We start from the raw sequence: 11,511 nt of genomic DNA on the forward strand, positions 1-11,511 counted from the left end.
TTTAATTTTCCAAAGATGAAAGTTCTCATTCATCATACAATACAACTTGCATGATTCCAAGTTTCGGTCCAATTGAAACTTGGGTGATGAGAATCATTCCTTATTTCGTAAATTTAGACACTACCACAAGTGAAAGAATCAAATTCATATTTTCAATATTGCTAGAAACATACAAACATCAATTTTTCATAAATGCCATTGCAAGGAGATATAAAATAAAACAAAAACAAAATTTTATTTATTTATAAAATGAGGAAAAACTTTTCCTTACAATGCAATTATAAGTGAAAAAATATGCTATTACATATTTCCTAGCAATCTATCATAACTCTCAAGCAGTAGCTCAGAAATCCGATCTTCGAACCATGCGATTGAAATCAATCTTCGCGATCAGATTCAGCATACTCTTCTTTTAAGCTTCCTTCCCTTTGCTTGATCCTGCCAAACATCAAAATGCAACCTAGTCACATCATGTATTAAGAATCAACAATTAGAAACTTAATAGAGTTAGATAGTAGACTTACCTGAAGCAGAACCATACATTCTGATTAAACTTCTCATGTAGTATGGGCAGCTTCGATTCCAATGTCCCTGTCTTTGGCAATAGAAACACACATGCTCACATGGAGCAGTCTCATATTTGGCCTTTCTCTTATGATTAAAACTTTTGACCATGCCCAATTCCTTTCCTTTGGGAGAATGAATCTTTTCTGGGATGTCCATGTCAACTTGGGATGTAGACCTTCTAATCAAATTTACTTGACCATTGCACCAAATCATTGCTGATTCGGCAGCAATTAGCAAATAGGTAAGATCAATTAGGGTCATGTCGTGATCTGTCACATAGTAGTCTTTAACGAACTCACTATATGACTCGGGAAGTGACTGAAGGACCCAGTCAATAGCTAACTTCCTTAGGAAGACGACACCCAACATCCTTAGCCTGTCAATATGCAGCTTCATGTCCAATACATGAGCACATATAGGCTTTCCATCTTTGTGTTTACTATCCAATAGGGTTTGAGTGATCCTGAACTTTTCAAGTCTTCAAGCTTGTGGGTCAGGGAGAATTATTGGAGGAGGTGGAGGAAGATAATTATGATTTCCATGATCCAATCGCGGGACATCATCTTCATTAGGAAAGCTTGTTCCAAGGGATTTGGGAAGATCATAGTTGTCTGAACCAGACATCTACAATTGGAGAAATTCAAGTTAGTTGATTTAAGTCCTTAATATAACACCCAATATGAAATATTAAGGCTAGGACCCAACACAATATGTTATAACTTGGAAGAGGGATGCCGTAATCTAAGCTATAAAATATTTGAAGGTAGGCGAATGACGATTCACCAATTTCCACCATGAAAAACGAAATAGGTATTAGGTTTTAATTGGATTGAAACTCCTAGATCTTTTGAGATTCATTGAACTTTTCAATGGCATGTTTAAATCTTGATTGTGCCCTCTCAAGTTTGTGACTGGGATGCCAAGGATCACAAACAATGTGTGAATAACCATGCAAATTGACTTGGTACCCTTAATTTTTATCACCTAATCGATGTGTCGGTTACCCACACGCGCTCCACCGATCTATGATAAACATTAAGTCACCCTTTTCCACTCTTACTAGTCCATGTTAGTGTGCCGGTTACCCACACACGCTCCACCAACGACTTGGTAAGGTACAAAGTGTAATTTCATGGGTTAGCACCAATTTCACATTTTCCTAAAGTAACTAAGATTGGAAATTTATAAAAGGTTTAGTTACTTTATATTTATCATTATACTTTTAATGAAAATTATAGTCCTTGTCCTACCCGTTCGGCTAACGACCCTCCACCAGTCAAGGAAGCGGTGGGTGAGAGTGGACACCCATTAAACTGCTATTTTATAGGCAGTAACCTTATACTCCCCTTATAGACCGACCTCGTGAATGAGGCCTACTAACGGTAAGATTGACTTTTGCTCTTATACATATATATATATATATATATATATATATATATATATATATATATATATATATATATTAAAACTATAATATTATAATAGTATAAGGGTTGAACTTTAAACTATTTAAAATTCTAGGGTTTGGAAGTAAAGTATTCAAAAGTGTAAATTTACAAATTCCAAAACTTGAGGGCAAGTTTTGAACAATTCAAAAAAAACTTTTGGAATCCATAACATATGAGTTTAATATGGCTTTTAATGACAAGACTCTTGAAAATCCATAACTTGAGGACAAATTATGGATGTCATAAAACAATTTATGGAAAAGACTCTTCAAGTTTTATAACCTATGGCTTTAAAAACTCTTTTAAAGAAAACTTTTGGTTTTCCATAACTTGAGGACAAGTTATGGAATCCATTTAAAGGCCATTTAGATCATCTAATAAACAAACAAATATGTCAAGGAAAACTATGATCTAGATTAAACTCATATGAACAAGACAATTCAAATCAAACAATTTTCATGTAATTAGCCTAACAATTAAACTAATAAAAAACATGAATCTATTGACAATTATATTTTGAATTGGATTAGAATGATCATTACCACGTCAAAAACAGGTTTATAAGATCAAAAACAGCTTAGGGTAATGATTCTAGTCCAATTCCAGCCTTAAAAGTCGAAAATCTGCACTCAGGGCCTCCTACTCGCCGAGTGTATGAACCTACTCGACGAGTAGGATGATTTTAGTCTTGGACTCGGCGAGTCCACAGTCCCGAAGCCTAACTAACATACCGTGGGGAACTTGTAATATAAAACTTAGTGGGATGACATACCTTTTGTTGTGGTTGATTCCTTGGAGCTTCAAGAGCCTAGCACCAATAATGTGGATGCCTCAAGTGGAATCACAAATCACCAAAACACCTTGGAAAACTTGAGAGAATAGTATACACTTGTCCAAATCGGTTATGCCCTCTTTGTTCACACACTAGTGCCATTTCAAGTGCCAAGGACCTCTTTATATAGTATGGTGGATTAGGGTTACATCCATGTAAACCCTAATACCCATGACCTTTAATTTCCATAGGATCCATGGGTTAAAAACTCCATGGACTATCCATGCAAGCTTAGCCCATCCTAAATGAACATTGGCCCATTCTATATATACAAGAGTCCATATTTAATTAGTTTCTTTTTTATCACTAAATTAATTCTAAATTAATTCTTGATCAATACTAATTAAATAATATGATTTCATATTAATATATTATAACTTATAATATATTAATAAATCATAAACATACTATTCTCAAAAGACTATCCATACAAATTGTTCCGGTGAAGTGCAACCCAAATGAACCATGCTACTCTCGGGTCAAGTACATACCAATAATAGTTATGGGCTTAGACATCTAATCCAACAACATGTTCTCTTCATTTTGATATAAAAACATACCTTGTGGTTTTACATAAAATGATGATTGTAACTTTAAGATGGTTGCTTTATATCCACAAGTGGATCTCAAGCTCTACACATTTTGTTAGGATAACTTGGATTAAGAAAACCCCTAGGCTAATCTATATAGATATCTTCTAGTAGATGTCTATTAAGAAAAGCGGTCTTTCTTGAAATCTATTTCTATATCTCATATTAAGAATATGAATTTATAGCAAACAATATCCTTGTTGATCTAATCATAGCTACCTGTGAAAAAGGTTTGATCACAGTCAATGTCATGAGTATGATGAGGACCATAGTCAATGACATGAGTATGAGAAAATCCTTTTACTATAAGTCTTGATTGAAATGTGTATGCTTATCCATGTAATTTATTTTTTCTAGAAGAATCATTTTCTCCTTCTAGCCTTGCTATAGGGATAAATTTTAATCAAGCCCATTCTTGATTATCATACATGGATTGCATCTCATGTCCATGACTCTAAGTCATTTATCAGATTCGAGATCTGACATAGCATCTTGGTATTTGATGGAATTTCCAGAAACCATCAATAAAATATCATCAATGAGAGATTCCACATTTCTCCAGTCATAGAAGATTTCTACCATTAATGTGAACAATTTGTGTTTGTGAATAGCTATTATTCAAGTTTAACAATCCTTGTTAAAACTAGTGCCAACTATTACTACATATGGTTATGGTTCTTGAGCTGCTTCAAGTTCCATGTACCTCCCACTTGCTTTGTCATTAGAAGCTTGCTTTCTACTAACTTAGCTTTAACAGGAATAAGAGAACTTATTCTTGGTGGGTTTGCATATGATAATCTAAGCCACATTTAGAGTATTATACAAATATGTATTTAGTAGATTTTGGGTTTAGAAGTTTTATTCCAACATCGGCTTCAAATCCATAAAACATTAAGTATGATGAGGATGGAGCCTTTCCATACTTAATCTTATAAAATGTTTAATCTACTTATTAGTTGATATTTGTATTCAAGATATAATTAATAGTGATTGAAGTATTATCCCAAAAAGATTTAAAGGAGGATATTTCTACCGACTAGAAAATAAATCATACCAAGTAAGATTTAATTCATCCTTTATTATCATTAAGGCCTTAGATGGTTCTTACCGGTTTGTATCACAACTTTTTGAAACCTTCAACAAATATTTCACAATTATGCTTTACCACGTAAAATATAATTAAAACTACTATAGTTGTTAACAAAGTTGATTTGGTATCTTGTGCTTAATCTCATACATTCATTAGAAAGGAAGTCATACACCAAAGTGTATAGTTCCTTAATTATTTTCTCTACACCTTAGTGAAAATATCATTATGAATCCTTTACATATAAATAAGGTTCACATATGTCAAGTAAACTACATTATTTGCCTTCAAAGATCCATTTCTTGAAGTTGGAATATGTGAATGAATTTATATAATAAGGATAACAATGTCAACGATAAGTTTGACTTAAAACAAGTTTAAGTCAAAAGCGCTTACACATAGAATTTAATTTTATTTATGAAATGTTGATATTTATTTCACAACTCTATTCAGATATCTAGTCTCATAAATAGAAGTTAATCATTTCAGAATATGAATATTATCGTTATGAAAAACGATTTACTAAATGATCAAACATTTGAATAAAATAACTGAGACATAAATTTAGACATGCTAAATTAAAACACACTATGTTCTAAAACAAATATTATTTTACATTACAAGTAATTTATGTTCTAAGCATAAATAATAAACTAAACTCCGAGAGTGTAATTCCAACTTGATTATGCTTAGCTTGGTTACTCTTCAATAAATATTTTCAAGCTATTTACAAATATTAGATTAAAATTTAAGTACCAAGTACCTAAGTGTTATATGAAAATTATGAGTTCTATCTAGTAGATACAAGAAGTACTAGTCTCTTCCAGACTTTCTTTCCAAATAAGAGGAGTAAATCCTCTTCCTGTGTCCAGTTTCTTCACAAAAGAAACAAGATCCATCTATGTGGGCTTTAGTAGATTTCTTTGGCTTAAAGGTGTTCAGTCCATAAAACATGAGTCTCTTAGATCACACTAGGTGACTCTTTAGCCTTGCATTATTCCAATGTTTAAACTAGCTTTAAATAAAATATCACTGTATTTATTGGAATATTGATTGAGCTGTGATATCATTAGATATATGTTTAAATTGTCCAAGACTTCCTAGAAGTCATGAATAACTATTCCTAGCTTGATGTTAGAAGCATCTTAAGCATCACGGTGATGCATTTACTAGGTATCATGTTCACGCTCATTGCTCAAAGAAAATAGTTTAGGACTAGGACCTTTAAGTGTATACAATTTTATATATCTCACGAGATTGTCTCTTAAGACATGAACCCATTCATTAAAGTTGTATCTATTGAATGTTATTATTTCATTTAGTCATTAAAGAAAATGACACTTCATGATAATGAGAATGGATTATTTAACTACAAAATTTATTTAGTATTTTCAATATTTAATCTTCAATAATTAATACCCTTTTAGTTTCCAAAAACATTAATTATCAAAGTCTAGGATCCAAGTTGCAAAACAAATAAATAGTTAGGTATCCTTTATCCCATCCATTTGAATTCAACCCAGTAGATATCGATTATCAGTTATATCTCACTATATAATTCCTAGATTTATGGGATCACTAATAAAAAATTTAATTAGACATGTTTGACCCCATCTATGTCTCGGAACTCTCTTGCTTAGGTATCCTTTATCACAAAAGATTTCCGATCAAATCGTCCAATTTGAAAAACTTGTGTAATCGACCTATAACTTGGTTATAGAAATCACGAAGACACCCCGACCATCAAAAGATAACACTAAGCGGTTAGGTATCCTTTATCCCACTAGTACATACAAGAGATGTGCGAGTGTTCTTCAAAAGGATTGCATAGATTTGAGGTTTGTAAAAAGGGTCTTTTGTATGTTTTATAATTCTAGTTTAAAAAACATATGATATTATGGTTATTACATGTATAACCATGGTATCAATTTTTAAAAGAAAATCATTTTTAAAGGTTCTATATAAAAAGCTAGTTTTTTTATATAATTTGGCGCAATTCAATTTTAATAACCGGTATTAAGTTTGAATGCATTTGAACCTTTTATATCTTTAATAAAACTTCATTTTATTACTTATATATTTGGAGTTTGTATAAGTTATAAAAATTACCATTTAAAAACTTATAATGGAATATTTCAAAATTTGTCGTTATTTACGATTTTATAAAAATCTGGTTTTATTTTAAAATAATAACTTGTTACATCTTATGTCCAATTTTGAAAACCCAAACTCCATGTGATGTCTATTTGGTCCAAAATTATTTTAGCATGTGAAAAACTAATTTATCAACCACACATAATAATTGCATAAAATAAACAACACAAACATGCATAAAAAAAATATGTGCATAAACATAACCAACTAATGACATTTTTGTGAGCCAACACAAAAATGTCAAGTCCATTCCTAAAGGGACATTTAAGGGGACCAAAAATATTTTGTAATGTTGTTAAAGAAGCTCCCACTTGAGTAAACACTCATTGCTTGCAAAAGATTTGAAAAGCTTCTTTAAAGGAATGACTGCAGCTGACACTTTTCAGAAAGTGTCATCTTTCTGTTCAGCACCTTTTCAGCACATGTGTAGCATTCATGACACTTTTCAGAAAGTGTCATGTTTTGCCCAGCACATGTTGAACTCGAAAATTTTCCTTTTGTCTTTAAAAAATGGTTCAAACTTCATTTCATGTCACATCTTTGTACAAATAAATTATTTCTAAAAACTAATCTATTTCTTTACAAAAATAAACAGGAAAATCTAACATGTTTAATTATTACATACCATATGAATAAATAAATTATTACAACCATTTTATAAACAAAATAACCAACATAACAACACATTGGTCCTTGGCTAGTTTATGCACATCATATACATCAATATACACATCAAACAACCTTTGTTTTTCTAAGCAACTTTGAATGACAAAAGATGCATGAAACTTTAGTCACATAAAAAATAACAATTATAAAGTTATCATAGAAAATATGTATGAACTTATTTTTATACAAAAACAAGTTATCCATATTCTCCAAAAACTAAGATTTCCAAAAATCAAAAATCTAACCAAACTTGCAAGATGGATCTGATACCAATTGTTGGGTTTTAGTTCAAAAGTAGTTTCATAAACTAGAAAAATTATGGCAACGGAAGACTTTAAATTTGAAATAACATAAACATTTTATACCCACCACGGATCTTCTTGCAAGTTATAGAAAGATTAAACACCAACCAAAGGAAGGATGAATAAATAACAACCTTTTTAGTTCTTTGGGTCCTCTTGGGAGGCTTAGAAGTTGATGAAGAATGTGGAACCTTTGAGACACCAACAATGACTCAACTTGATGTAGATGCTAGTCCAAAACTCTTAAACTCTTAAGCTTGAAGTTCATAACCAATATGAATTTCAAGAGAACAAAATATATGCAAGTAATGTTCAATAACTCAAAGCAGAGAAGAGATGGAGAGTCTCCCATGGAGCTCTTAGCCATTGGAAGAAAGAATGAGGCAAAAGCTTCAATAGTGGAAGCCTCATATTTATAGTGCCTAAAAGTGAAGTTATTAACCATTGGTTCCTTCAACTTTAGACAAACTTGTCTCCTTGTCATAAGCATGTCTCCCATGCCTTTAAAGCATGATTAGACAAGTCATACACTTCTTCTTTTTATGCATATCTCGAAAATTGCATAAAGAAGAAGAAAGAAAGTCAAACTTTTATAAACTCTTTTATAAAATATAAACCTTGTCTTTTAGGAAAAAGAAAAAAAGGATTCAACTAGTCCAAAAGTTTGTACATGACTTATAAATCATACCATATAATATATATTAAGTTACTTGTTAATGAAATTTATTATTTCCATGAAATAAATAGTTTCCAATTTAATTAAAAGAGTTTTATTGAATATTTATTAAAATCAATTTCTAATAAATAATCAATTGTATTAAGTTGTTGTTAGTGTGACCCATTAGTATCATATGTTATTTAGAAATATCACTTTAATAGGACTCTTGAGCATACTAGATCTTTCAATGTCTGCTAAACAGCAACATGATACCCACCGAAACACCTCCTAGGCTCCCCCTAGGTTCCCAACTTCACTGAACCGCCCCACTAAACTCACTGGAGCATATCCTAGGCTTTCCTAGGTTCCCATCCTCACCCTGCCATCAGCTGCTGAAGAACTCCCCATAATGTCAGTTAGCTACCTCTTGAATATAGTCAAATGCAATAAAGATCAGACAATCCTTCAAGTAAAAGACTCATCCCTACAACGGTAAGACTCAAACGAGAGTTGCGCAATAGAGTCAAATCCATCACTCTGAGATTATTCAACCTTTACTACATGTGACTTGACACATTCACTTAATAGCTAACCCACACCACTTAAGATTCCCACAAAGCATAAAGCAAGCAGCATTCGTGCAGTAGCGCTCCCATCCATAGAATAATCAAGGAACATTCAAATCATACACCACAACTCATGCTATCCAAATCCACCCTCACTGTCGGCTGCCTTATGCATGCAAATTATACACAGAACAAGATCTAATAGACTGTCGAATAATAGACTCTACCCTAGGACCACAACCAGACAAGGAACAGGAAATAAGGCCAAATCAATTATTCTAGGGATATAAGATCCTAACCATATATAATTTTTAAAGCATACACTTAGCGGTTACTGATATCAATAGTCATTCCCGTTCCACCATAGCATCCAGTATCCCCAAGGCTACAAGCATCACATATCAGGTCAATCTATCGTTGACTAATCAGCACTAGCATGAAAGTCTACCAGCTCATACAACACACATACAAAGGCTTCTCTCCTAGCCCTAACTAGCATGCAATTCACAGATTCATAATCAAGTCATAACAGATAACACGTATGGGTATTCTGGGGAAAACTTACTTGAGCTCGACTGATTGCATGCACCACACCCTTCTCTTATCTCAGAAAATTATTTTCTTGAAAACATTTTTCTTTTGAAAACTTTATCACTCCTCAGTTTGAGTTTAGACACACCCGAGAATATGTCTGAATCCCTCAAACCAAGGCTCTGATACCAACTTGTCACGACCCAAAAATCAAGGGTAAAAATTTCATTTTTATTATAGTCAAAACACAAATATCATTTAATCCAAACATTCTAAAACGTTGCTAATTAAAACATTTATCATAGTTCATCCTAAAATCACATATTGCGGAAAACACGGGTATGTGCACTGCGATCAAGTCGGGCACTTCCTTTCCAAACCGATGATACCTGAAACCATAAACAAAACTATAAGCACGAAGTTTAGTGAGTTCCCCAGAGCATACCCTACATAATCCACATAACCACATACATCATATCAGTCACATAATCCATGCATATAAACATATAGGGATGCCATGGAAACCCTCCAAGGTCTTATACCGGGTGCCATGGGAACCCCCGCATGGTCTTAGCCCATTGTCATGGGAACCCCCACATGGTCTTACAAACATATAAGGATGCCATGGAAACCCTCCAAGGTCTTACACCGGGTGCCATGGGAACCCCCACATGGTCTTAGCTTGGAATGCCATGGGAACTCCCACATGGTCTGATATCCACTTGCCTCGGGAACCCCCTCGGGGTCTTCCATGCAAGTATCACAGAGACTGCTAGCATATCACATATCACATAAACAACTAGTATACCACATATCACATAATGGGCCATGGGAACCCCCACATGGTATTAACTAGCTGCCATGGGAACCCCCACATGATCTTCGCATAAATACATAACATACTGACAACACATTCGCAAGTAACCACTACATGCAAGAGTCAAGAAAACAATTGGAATACTACATATAACTAATTGCCATGGGAACCCCAACATGGTCTTATCAGAAATACATAATGTATTGATAGCACACTCAAAATAATCATCACAACCAAATACATGGGCAGGACATGGTGCCTTCGACCCATTAGTATGGTGAGGAGACTCACCTTGCATTGTTGAAGTCTCGTAGATAAAACCCCAGCTGTTGGCTGACAGATTCCCGAACTGTCAACATCAAAACAACACCCAATTAATAATTAGGTTCCAATACATAACCATAAGTCCATGCTTGGGGTAAAAAGACTACTTTACGCCCAACCTAGCTTGATCCCATCCCAAGGCTCAAACACACACTCTGAAGGCCCAAAAGCCAAACAATGAACCAAGGCCCAACATATGGCCCAATTTTCCAAATTGGGACCAAACCCATCACATGGGCCTTACCCTAAAGCCCATCCAAATTTCCTAGTCCATATACTTGTTATTAGATGGACCATCAAGAATCCAAACATCTAAGCCCAACTCAAAACCCAACACGATTAGGGGTTTCACATAAAATGACGATTAGGGTTAATTAAGAACACTTAACCCATTAAGGACTTAATTGTGACAACCCAAAAGATTTGGATCAAGCAAGGTCTAAATTGTAACCTTATTACAATAAAACCTTGAAAACCAAAAGGGCATAAGTGCAAGTATATGGGTATATACACTTTGGGATTCATATATATAAGATAACCTCTTGAAAGGAAACAAGTTTATCAAGGAAAAACAAGACAAATAAATTGGGATAGTAGTCATGGATATAACATATTGTTTATTAGTATTTATCCTAGTATCCCACCCACCCTAGAATAGTTGAAAGCCATAAGTACAATGATTTATAAGCTAACACATATGTATTTAAATATGTGTAAACAAGCCTTGAGGAACCATTATGCAATTAACATTGACAAGTCAACAAAACAGTCTACACTAAACAATTCTTTTGGAGTTATAGCACAACACTCCACTATGGCCGTGAACCCCTTTAGTGGGTCATGGTTTGGCCATAAACACATACATGAGAACCATTCAATACCGAAAACCCCCCTCATTGGACCACCACTTGACCGCAAACACACTTAAGGACCCCACTATGACCAAAAACTACCTTAAAGAACCAATGT

Source organism: Lactuca virosa, chromosome 9 (assembly GCF_052849685.1).
Source record: "Lactuca virosa cultivar CGN04683 chromosome 9, Lactuca_virosa_CGN04683_v6, whole genome shotgun sequence".
In the NCBI taxonomy this organism is placed as follows: Eukaryota; Viridiplantae; Streptophyta; class Magnoliopsida; order Asterales; family Asteraceae; genus Lactuca; species Lactuca virosa.